The following is a 9,635-nucleotide window of genomic DNA, read 5'->3' as shown; positions in this document are numbered from 1 at the left end:
TGACAACCTGTTTATTGAGCATTCATCTTGATTTTCTGGCACAAAACATGCGGTGGGGGCTGGTTTTGCCAACCCCTAAGTATGCCTCTGCCTTCTTCGGCGATCTCTTGTAGCTGAGTAAGATTGTCTTCCATAAACACAGTTTTAACAGTGAGTCCGTAAGTGACTGTGGAGGCCAATTCTGGATCCACACGTCCTTCCACAGTGGGGACATTGGTTTCCGGGCGGGAGTTGATCATGGTGTGGATTTGCCAAGTGTGCCTTCCTCTTAGCATGTTTCTCCCTTGCATCCTGAATTCGAGTGTCTTCAAAGCCCATGACACCTTTGGTAAAGGCTGTTCTCTAAGTATGGAAGGATCTGTCATTTTCAGTTCTCTCAGCATCTCATTTTTCTAATCTTAAATTCAGTTCTCCATATTTGTGGGTTTGGTTTTTTAAGTCCTCATGAAAATGTTTCAGTATTTTAGTGCGAATCTCTCCTAAAAACACATGCACATCTGTACCTGCAATTTTCACATTTTTGATTGCAACTTAATATAAAGCATTTTTTATGCTATTTTCACAGATATATTTTAAAATGCATTTCCTTCTAGTATATGCATTTTTATAAACATTGCTTGGTTGTTAAAGTGCATCACAGAATTTGGATAAGTGCTAATTTTGAAGGATGGCTGTGTTTTGGTTCTCATACTGTTCTGGAAAGTGCAAATCTGATAAAATTGGCTTGAAAATGTAAACAGAACCACATTTGTCCCCCATCCCTGGCTGAGACTGATGGGAGTTGGAGTCCAACAGCAAATGGGGGTGGGTTGGTTTTTTTTTACAGTTTTCTCATCTTGCTCGATATAGAGTTATGATAGTTTTGTCCCTGGATGTTGAATGTCCAAAGGTATTCCATTATAGTATGCCAGTAAATGTGTTTGTGCATAAAAAAATGGATATGCTTTTGGGTTGGGGCTGTGTGCATCTGTGTTATGCGCAGAACCAAATGTACACACCCATGAATGCAATGAATTAAAAATGCACCCACTTAACACACTTGCCAAGAGGAAATGCACCAAAGCATTGGCTTGCTCCCTTAAGCAGGTTGCCTCTCTCAGTTGGGAGCGATTGCTGTGAACTCTGTTTCATACATCTGCACACCTGCTTCCTTACAGTGAGAATATCTGTGGAGGGGAGAAGCTGGCACATCCAACAGAAAGGACATGAGGCAACAGTCAGTGACAGAGAAGAGCAGGTTGGGAAAGGGTCTCCACTCCTATACAAGCTTCTAGGGGAAAGCCAGGCTAAGAGAGAGCACCCTAGACTGAATTTCAAAGCCAGGGAATTCCAGCTCAATCAAGAGAAAGAGACCAAGAAAGAGACCAAGTAACTTCCATCCATTGACTCGCAGTGTGGCAGCCCAGCACACCATCTTACGCAACACACAACACACAAATCTATTTGCTTCCTCTTTGGCTGGCTATGGCAAAGACACCCCCCTCACCATTATGGACACTGAAAGGAAGCAGTTTAAATTATGTCCTCTACTTTTGTGTTCCTTTTTGTTCCTGTACACAGAATATTCATGTTTAATGAAGGATATAGGAATTCCTCTTCAGACCTACAGAAGAACTCTGGAAATGTGGACTAGATTTCCCAACCTCTCCATTTAAATTAGTGAACACTAGTGAATCTCTAATATTTACATATAACAATTGCAGCATTTAGCCAAATCTGACTATACCTGTCTGTATTTCAGCTATTTAAATGGACATGTGTGTTTCTCATAGCTAAGGGGTCTAGTAATCTAACATCTCATGCAAAACACATAGTATTTATTATTTTACCTCTTTCTATCTAATAAAAATGTAAGAATGTCATCACACAGCCTCTGTTGGAGGATTTGTAGTGCTGCATCACAGTCCTGGATTTGCATGAAGTCACGGCGGGGTAGAAGGAGCAAACGTGAAGGAAGGTTGCAGCACTGAGAGGGGGAAAGCAGTGGTTTAAAACAATGACAGAAGTCTGACTAAAGGATGGAGGGAACTGGGAGGAAAACTGTGGTTTTAAACAATGTCAGAGGTTTGAATAAAGTACTCAGCATCCTTTCTCTCACAGCTGAGAAATGGCAGCTGAGAAAATGAAGAAGGCGAACAGCAAAAAGAGAAAGTGAAGGAGGAAAAAAACCTGTTTTAAACATAGCATAAGTTTTAGCAAGGCTTCCCCCCCCCCCAGTTGGAACTCACTGGTACTGAGTTCCGGCACCTCTTTAGCATTGCTGTCACTTAGAATTGCCCTTGAGATCATTATCTCAGCATTCCCATTCTGTTTGAAGATGGGCATCTATGACCATTTTCTATCTGATCCCACACACTGCTTTTCAGTATAAGAATGAGAAAACTAACATCAGAAGCAACCCTAAGGTGCATCACATCAAAGATGCTAGAGGACGGTTGTAAACTGATAAACTACTCCACAAATCTGAAATCATTTGGTTTCAGATTCATGGGGTAGTTTATCAGCATGTTTTACAGCAGCTTTATGAGAAGTGGGACAAGAGAGAAAACATTCTTATTTAAAATTCCTATTCAAAAAAGCCTGATCTTTGCTTCCCTGCTCAGAAGTGTTCAGAGAAGCAGAGTGCCATTTATGCAAGCACGTATCTCTAGTGGTGCAGGAAATTATAGCAAACTGCATCTCCTAATTGTGGTTTGGAATTTTCTTTTGCTTGTTCTCAATAAATATCTAGGTCAGAAAGGAATGCGGCGACAATACAGTGATCTTGTTAAGAGAATTTATGTTCCTCTCTATTGCTCTCCAATGCAATAAGAAAATTCTGAATTTTGCTTGGAAAGGTGTGTGTGTATAGTGTATACAGCATCAACAAAAGGTTGAGAGGCAACAGCGAGCTTTAAATGGGTGATATGATCCAAGAGGAGAAATCTCTCCAGCCAACGTCATAGCAAACAGCCTGCCATCACACACACCAAGACGCCAATTTAAAGCCACCGCATCACAATATTTCAATCTGAGCATGTCATAGATGCTGCCTCCCTGGCAACTGCAGGGTTAATGCAAAAATATTTCCCCCAGAAACATTTCTGCACAGTTAATTGGTTATGTCTTTTCCTTTCTTTTTTTAACTGTCCTCCATCAGATCACAAAGCTAGCATTTAGTTACCATGGTCACCTATTACCCTGGAAACCATTAGATATTTTCTATATTTTTAGAATTTCACAATTGGTTCCTTTCCCATAGGAGATGGATACAGTTAACAACATTGCCCTCCTACCCTGTCCCAGGGAATTACATTGGGCAGGGGCCGGGGGGGGGGGGCACACACAATGACAGCACAGTTACAAGTGTAAGTGGCATTTGCAAGTAGGTTACAAGACAAACAAATCCTTGCAGGATGCCCTTCCCTGTAGAGACGGCAACCAAGAGGCTGATTGGCTATTACTGGAATGAAACATGTGGAATAATGGGAATGAAAAACACTTTAAGTATGCTTAACTGGTGAGCCTTTCATTAACAGCACCAATAAAGCTGGAAAGGCTTTTTGTAGCCAAAGGCGAAAACTAACTTCATTCTACGGTCCCTCCATGACTTTCAAACCCGTAATTTTACACATAAAGATACAGTCTTTACATAAAAGCTATTTCAGACTCTCAGCCTGCATCATTATTCAAATCACTCTCATCTACTTCCAGGCTGTTGGGCACTTGAGCAAAGTTTCAGCAGGTGTGATACTTACTCCCTCTGGTGGACAAAAGATAACAATCCCGAGTTTTCCTGCTTTATTTTTAGGTGAATGATAACAGTCAAATCACAACAGGCAGGTGATCAAGGTATAATAAACAGTATTTAAACCTTAATTCCTCAATGTCAGCATAAAGAATAATCATATATTCTAATTTAGGGCTGTCCAATTTCCAGCCACTGGGGATTAACTGAATTTCAGAAGAGGCAGCACCTATCTTATTTTGCTTCAAATTATTGCCCTACTCAAGCTTTGCTCAGTGTGGTTTCAGCTCAGTGTTCAGACATCCATGGGAGAATACGTAACAAAGGACAAAACACTGTACAATTCTAGGCAGGATTCTCTTGTTTTAGAATGCTGCCTAAAATTGTAGAATGTTCTGTCCTTTGTCAATTTAATCAGAAACGAAACAAATCCCAAGACAACCACGTTGGTCCGAAAAAAATGCCAGAATCCACCATTGGGTAATACTTTTATTAGGACTACCAAAATGTCACAAAATAGCACACAAGCCATGGGCGTAGCTAAGAGGGAGGGCAGAGGCACAGCTCCCCCCTCCCAATACTAAGTAAAACAATAGAAATACTTAGTGCTTTTTTCCTAAAAAATGTTTAGGGGTACTCAAGAAAATCACCATTTTATAGTTCAAATTGGGAAAAATAAAAGGCAGGCCTTATGGTTTTTCCAAAATAGAGATTAGCCATAGGGTGAAACCTGATACCTGCAAGCAGTGGCGTAGCGTGGGTTGTCAGCACCCGGGGCAAGGCAAGTAATTTGCGCCCCCTAACCCATGGATTTGTGCCCCCTAACCCGTGGATTTGCGCCCCCTAACCCCCAGATGTTGCACCCGGTGCGGCCGGGCCCCCCTGCACCCCCCACGCTACGCCACTGCCTGCAAGCACCTAGCAGGGACTAATTCCGCCAGCCTGCGGTCTCCATCTTCAGGCTTCAAGACTTCAACAGTTAGCCCAATTTTGGGACTTTGGGGGGGGTGCCCCCTTATCTGCCTCACAAACCTTTGCTTCATGTAACATCCAGCCTGACATAAGAATTTTAAGGTCATATATACATATATATACTATATAGACTATATATATATATATATATATATATATATATATATATATATATATATAAAATGTTCATAACTGTATATATAAACCACATGTCGGAAAACCCCACAGAAAATGTCCTGAACAAATGGACCTCAAATACTTCTCTGCAAGGTCAAAGTGGGAAACCTCCCCAATGTCTCTTTCCTCACAAATCCTGTCTTAAGGGCACATTCAGGATATGAACAGGGTGAGCCTGTGACCTGTGACCTAGATTCAGGAATTAAATAGTTATAATAACAAAAGAATGGCCAAAACCCAGATAATGCAATCGGATAACTTGCCAGACAGGAGATAAACAATGCACTCAGATTTCTGTTGTAGACCGCCTTTTCTGTGATGTGTGTATGATGTTTCTGGGGGTGGTCTGGAGTTTGAAGGTGGGCAATTTAAAACGTCTATATAAGGGCTTGCGCGCCATTGTTCAGGGTCCCTCCTCTCTCCTGTGTGTGGTTGTGAAGCACCATGTTGCAACAGCTTTAATAAAGATCAAGCTTACTAGCTGCCTTGCTTCTCAATATTCTCTGGTTGGCCTCTGTTATTTTCTCCTCCCGATAGAGAACCTAAAAAGAGGACTCTATATGGGCGCTTGGGTACCCCATAAGGGAAAAAGAGCAGGTTTTTTCTTATAACACTGACGAAACATTCTGGAGAACTTTACAAATGCGCACATTTTGCAACATTTCTTGTCAGTCCTAATAAAAGTCTTGCCAATGCTTGGAGCTTGGTCTTTTTAAAAACAAGTTTCTATACACCACCTAATTCTTATAGGCACTCAGCAAATATAATCAGAGCTGCAATGTTTAGTCAATTACTTAGTTATGTGATTAAAAAGATTTGGCAGACTACAATATGTCCCTGCTTAAATCAGTCAGCTGTTTAAAAGAATTATTTAAATTCAAGTACTTGTAGAAAAGGTTCTGGCCTGTTGAGTTCTCTGGGAAGGAGGGCTGTTCTCATTTCTATCCAATACTGAAGTGGAGGAAGTCGGGGGGGGGGGGGGGAGGGGAGACCTTTTCTAGTGAATAAGCTCTGGAATTGGCCTCCCCAGGAGTCCCACTTAATCTTCTTTACCTCTCAACTTCTCCAAAGGCTACAAAGAAAGCTTTTTAAATGGGGGTTTGATATTTAATTATTCTGTTTTGAGCAATGGAGGGTGCAATCCATAAATACACACTTACTCAGGAATAAGTCCCATCAAGCTCATTTGACCTTACCACAAAGTATACATGTATTTGAGTGGGCTGTAATTCTGAAGGTTTTAGGTATTGCTGCCTGACTATTATTAATTAAATAATAAAAATAATAATAAAAGTAAAAGTAAAAATAAAAATAAAAATAAAAATAAAATGTTTATTAAATTTGTTCATCGTTTTATCCTGTCCAAGGCAACCCAAAGTGACTTACAACCAAATTATGGACATTATGTATTTTTTTATATTTCATGTCATTACTTTTTATGCGGTTTTTGGTTGCAAGCTTAAAAAAAAAGCTCATTTTTCTATGCAGTTGATCAATAGATAGCCTCTTGTTCTGGTCCTGCAAAGTACCTGCCTTATATTATATAACAACTTAACAGTCTTTTGCGACGATGTCTGCTGCAACGCATTTATGCATAATCTGAAAACCAGTTCATGTTCTTTACAACTATTTTTTCATGTACATTTCTTCAGATTTAATACAGCAATTGACTAAAACTCATACTATCTTAAGTACCGTTATTATATTTCATTGGTGACAGAGTTAAACCTAAGGGTAAACAAAGGACTCCTTCAAAACACTAGCTCTCATGTTATAGAACTGGTTCTCCAAACCTTTAAAGCTAGTTCTACAAGCTGTTATTTTCTTCTATGCTAATAAAAGCTCTGCAATCTGTTGCCAGGAAACAATTGCTTATCTCACAGATGACAAATTTTATCTTAGTTGGGCAAGTTGGGAGCAAGTGTCACAAAGGTGTAGCAAGTTTTCAAGTTCTCCAGCTCTCTTCAACAGGCAAGGTGTTGCACAATGCAGGGGGCAGCGCAGGGAAACAGGAGTACCAAAATTAGACTGATGTTGTAGCTCTGGGGTTAGTTTGTAGACTCAGTTCCAAGACAGGGATTGCAGACAGGTTCCAGGTTACATTCTGGAATAAATAAGCAAGGTCTACTTTCCCCATTTGTAACTCTCAGGCTTGTAACCCTGATCAGTCCCAAGCCTTAAGCAAAGCACAAAGATTCCTGGGATAGGCAGAGGTTTTACCTTAAGCATCAGAGATGGACTGACTTGTAATGATCATTTTCTAATCCCATATTCCTGTATTTGGTATTGTTGTTGTTTAGTCGTTTAGTCGTGTCTGACTCTTTGTGACCCCATGGACCAGAGCACGCCTATTCACCCTAAGCTGCGAGTGCAGCTTTCTCCCGATTGAAGTTCAGAGTGTTTGAGGACCGGGACATTCACAGGAAACCAAAATGCTTGTTTACAAAGCCATTGTACTACCAACCTTGCTGTACACTTGTGAAACATGGACCACTTATAAATGGCATTTCCAATTCCTCGAAAGATTCCATCAACGGTGTCTCTGAAAAAATTCACACTTCACTTGGGAAGACAGGCGAACTAATGCCAGTGGACTGAAAGAAGCAAAGATCACCAGTGTTGAAGCAATGATTCTTCAACATCAACTTCGTTGGACTGGTCATGTTGTGCGGATGCCTGATGATCGTCTTCCAAAGCAACTACTCTATTCCAAACTTAAAAATGGAAAGCGTAATGCTGATGGTCAACAATACAGGTTTAAAGACTGTTTCAAGGCAAATCTTTTAAAATGTAGTATAAACACTGACAGCTGGGAAACACTGGCCTGCAAGCACTCCAGTTGGAGAACAGCCTTTACCAAAGGTGTCATGGGCTTTGAAGACACTCAAACTCAGGACGCAAGGGAGAAACATGCTAAGAGGAAGGCATGCTTGGCAAATCCACACCGTGATCAACTCTCGCCCGGAAACCTATGTCCCCGCTGTGGAAGGACGTGTGGATGCAGAATTGGCATCCACAGTCACTTACGAACTCACTGTTAAAACCATGTTTATGGAAGACAATCTTACTCCGCTACAAACGATTGCCAAAGAAGAAGAAGATGATACATTCCATTCGGCACACATTATGTTTTGCCTTCACAAAGCTTTTATATTTCCTCTCATCCAGGCTCTTGTTTTTACAAGGCCCTTTTTCAGATGAGTTAATCACCAGATCACTGAATGCAAAACATTGTTTTGCAGCATAATACCCAACTCCCTTGAGTTGATATGCTCACTTTTCTTCCTCCTCTCTCCAAAAATTCCCATGGTAGTTATCAAATAGTGGTTCAGGAGTTTGCATGCCCCCTGAAGAGGTTTTAGGAGTGCTTATAGCACTAAGAATGAGCTAGTCACATTTTCAATTCAAGGGGTTGGTTTTGGTCTTTAAGGCCCTTCACAGCTTGGGACTAGAGTATCCGAAGGACCACCTTTCCCCACACCAATGCAGACCTTTGGAGGGCCCTCCGGAGTATGGTGTGGTGGGTCCAGGAGATATGGCCTTGTCAGTGGTGGTTGTGGAATTCCCTCATCTAAGGAGACCAAAGGTGCTTACTTTGGTATCAAGCAATAACCTTTTAATTTCCCCAGGATTTTAACACTGTCTTAGATTTAAGCTCCATTTCCCCTCTGTGCTTTCTGTTTTCGTACTTTATTAAGTTTCTATTCAAAACAAAACAAATTCCTTCCAGTAGCACCTTAAAGACCAACTAAGTCAGTTCTTGGTATGAGCTTTCATGTGCATGCACACTTCTTCAGATACACTGAAACAGAAGTTTCCAGACCCTTCTATATAGTGAGAAGGTGGGGAGGGGTATTACTCAGAAGGGTGGTGGGAATGGGTGATTGGCAGATAGCTGTGATGAGCCTGTTGACGACTCTTAACGACTGCAATAGGTCTTACAGGAAAAAGCAAGGGGTGAAAAGGTGAAAAATGGCTTTGTCATGTATAATGAGATAAGAATTCAAGGTCTTTGTTCAGACCAGGTTTCTCCATGGTTTTAAGTTTGGTGATAAGTTGTATCTGCCAACTTCTGTTTCAGTGTATCTGAAGAAGTGTGCATGCACACGAAAGCTCATACCAAGAACTGACTTAGTTGGTCTTTAAGGTGCTACTGGAAGGAATTTGTTTTGTTTTGACTATGGCAGACCATCACTGCTACCTATCTGTTACTGGAACTAAGTTCCAGACTGAGCCAGACTGATACCCAGAGAGAACTTGCTGCAAGACAGACCCAAAAAAGAAAATAACAGAACACCTCTAGTCATCACATACAGCTCCCAAGTTAAAACAGTACAACGCATCATCAGAGATCTGCAACCTCTCCTGGACAATGACAGTTCTCTTTCTCAAGCTCTGGGAGGAAGACCTTTCATTGCCTACAGACAGCCACCCAGTCTTAAACAACTCCTAACCCACAATAATACTACAACCAGACCTAACACGGACACTGGCACCAGAGCCTGCAATAAACCCAGATGCCAACTTTGCTGCCACATACACCCGGACAACACCATTACTGGCCCCAACAACATCACACATACCATCTCGGGACTATTTAATTGCTCATTCAGACCTTACGCCAAAGAATAAACGGACATAAATCGGACATCAGGAATCACAAGACAGAGAAACCAGTAGGAGAACACTTCAATCTCCCAGGACATTCTATACAAGATCTCAAAGTAGCTGTTTTACTACAAAGGAATTTCAGAAATAG

Source organism: Podarcis erhardii, assembly GCF_964252035.2.
Source record: "Podarcis erhardii genome assembly, chromosome: 2".
NCBI classification, from domain to species: Eukaryota; Metazoa; Chordata; class Lepidosauria; order Squamata; family Lacertidae; genus Podarcis; species Podarcis erhardii.
This window is presented reverse-complemented; position numbering follows the sequence as displayed.